This window comes from Lampetra fluviatilis, chromosome 27 (genome assembly GCF_964198595.1).
Source record: "Lampetra fluviatilis chromosome 27, kcLamFluv1.1, whole genome shotgun sequence".
Lineage (NCBI taxonomy): Eukaryota > Metazoa > Chordata > Hyperoartia > Petromyzontiformes > Petromyzontidae > Lampetra > Lampetra fluviatilis.
In genome coordinates this window covers 12,007,643-12,009,895 of record NC_136301.1, presented here as the reverse complement: position 1 = coordinate 12,009,895, position 2,253 = coordinate 12,007,643, and the positions used below count along the sequence as shown (strand labels likewise).

At 50.5% G+C, this 2,253-nt stretch overlaps 1 pseudogene; it reads right to left on the bottom strand.

Moving 5' to 3' along the window:
• Positions 1 to 784: 784 nt before the first annotated feature.
• LOC144942585 (trace amine-associated receptor 365 pseudogene) lies at positions 785 to 1,852 on the bottom strand (annotated as a pseudogene).
• Between the last annotated feature and the right edge of the window lie 401 nt (positions 1,853 to 2,253).

The following is a 2,253-nucleotide window of genomic DNA, read 5'->3' as shown; positions in this document are numbered from 1 at the left end:
AACCATTAGGTCATCAATCATCCATGAAAGACTCACTGTGTCAAGACTTCCAGCATATCATGCATTGAGAAGTTTGGCAAATTCCCTTCATAGGAATGATTTACGTTTTGCAACAGTCCTCCATAACGGTCCGCACAACATCATCATTCCCTATCCCCTACACGCTGACATCAATCTCTGCACTTACCTGACCAGGAGTAACCCCACAGTATGACGATCTGTGATTGGTGGCAGGAGATGAGGAGACATGGTCCAAGATGTGACGATATGTGATTGGCTGCTGGAAATGAGGTGACAGGGATGAGGGTGGGGGGAATGGGAGAGGGACCTGTGAGGATAAGAAAGCACGTCGGAGAAGGGACGTAAGGAGAAAACTGTGGATGAAGGAGGGAGCTGTGTGTTTCAGAGGTGGAATAAACGGACTGGAACCCGGACCTGTCTCGGCGAGTTTGTGAGGAGAGTGTCCGCTACAGTAGTATGGGAGTAAAGCAACCAAAATCACGAGAGACCCCTTTGGCCTCGTCCATCCATAATATATCCACGCGCAGCAAATCTGGCAAGTAGTGTGAACCAAGGTTTAGGGAGCACATGCCCAAAGAACCGTAGTAGGCGTGAGCATGTCTGCATCAAATTTTCCAAGACACAAACGTGTTCTCCCCCCACCCCGCACCCCTGTTCAATAGCTAATGATGGGACTGAGAAACCATCAAACACATTACACACATAAACTCGATTTTATGCTAAATTAAAACCTAGAAATCAAATTTCGGACCTCATTGGACCCTCACAGCTCTGCTGAGCGGCTCCCAGGCTGCCAAAACTTGCGGCTAAACATGATGCGGATGGCGTTACGAAACGCGCGGTTGAAGCCCCCGTATAGGTAAGGGTTGATGGCTGAGTTAACATGCCCGAACCAGTTTACCATGTCCCAGGTGAAGGAATTTGTTCTAAAATCGATCCAGGGATCTTTGACGATGGTGTAAAAAAATGGCGCATAGCAGAAAATGAAGACGCCCAGAATGATGGACACAGTCTTGGTGGCGTTGTGCTCTCGTTTCATGGCTGCCCACTGCTGCTTGTTGAAGCCCGACTTGCCCTGACTCCCTTGCTGCTGGATGCTGATGGAGCGGGCTTGCTTGCGTGCCACGCGGTAAATCTTCGCATAGGCAAGGGTCATTACAGTTACAGGCACCACGAAGGTGAGGAAGGCACCACAGATCGATAATGTCTTGTTCATGTAGAAGATGCAGTTGTTCTTACAGATGCGGCTTGCCATCAGGTCCTCGATGCCGATGACAATCCATCCTAGCATCACGGGCACCACTTGGAACACCGTCCCCAGCCATATGGTGACAAGAAGCAGGACTGCTGTCTTCCAAGTAAAGCGCTCCCTATAGTGCATCGGGTCGCAAATGGCCAGGTATCGCTCATAGGCGATGCAGCAGAGGTGCCAGGTGGAGGCGGTGCACACGAATGCATCAAGGAAGTGGTGGACCTTGCAGAATGTTTGGCCGTAGAACCAGCAGTCGTAGACGCACTGCGTCGTGTAGAAGGGCATCACCACTACGCCCACCATGATGTCGGCCACCGCCAGGGAAAGGGTGAAGGTGTTGGGCAGCACCTGCAGCTGCTTGAAGTAGGAGATAGCCATGATGATGGTCATGTTTCCCAGGACGTTCAACACCATGGTAACAATCATGATGAGCAAGATGATGTTGGCGATGCGGGCAGACATTCGAGCTGGGCGGCAGAGGAGGCCGGACTCCCGGATCAGACAGATCAGTGGCTCCACGTTGGAGGCATTGTGGTCAGGATCCCCATCCATGAGTCCCAGAGCCAGGCTGGAGTTCATGGTGCCCCCTTCGAACTTTTCAGTGCCCAGCGTCTCAATCAGTTAAAGGACTTCTGCTCGCTTCACAGTCACTCCTTTGCCAACTTGTCCACTGTTCCTTGCATGCATTTGTCTTGCCTCTCTCTAGCACAGTCATTCACCCAGAATCAGTGTCTGGGGCACATAAATCCTATAGCTCCTGACCATCTCTGTTTCTTACAATTTTTGGAAAATTAAAAGCGTCCTCTAAGATGTTTGGCCACTTCCTGTCCTTGAGCAGTTGGTGTGTCCACGTGTAGGAGGAAATCGCAGGGCCTGGAGAAAATCCTGCAACCATTCGAGGGGACAGCAATCAAAACTCAGCGATATATATCCTCTCAGCAACCTCCTTCATATTCTGTGTCCTATTCACACAAATTCTA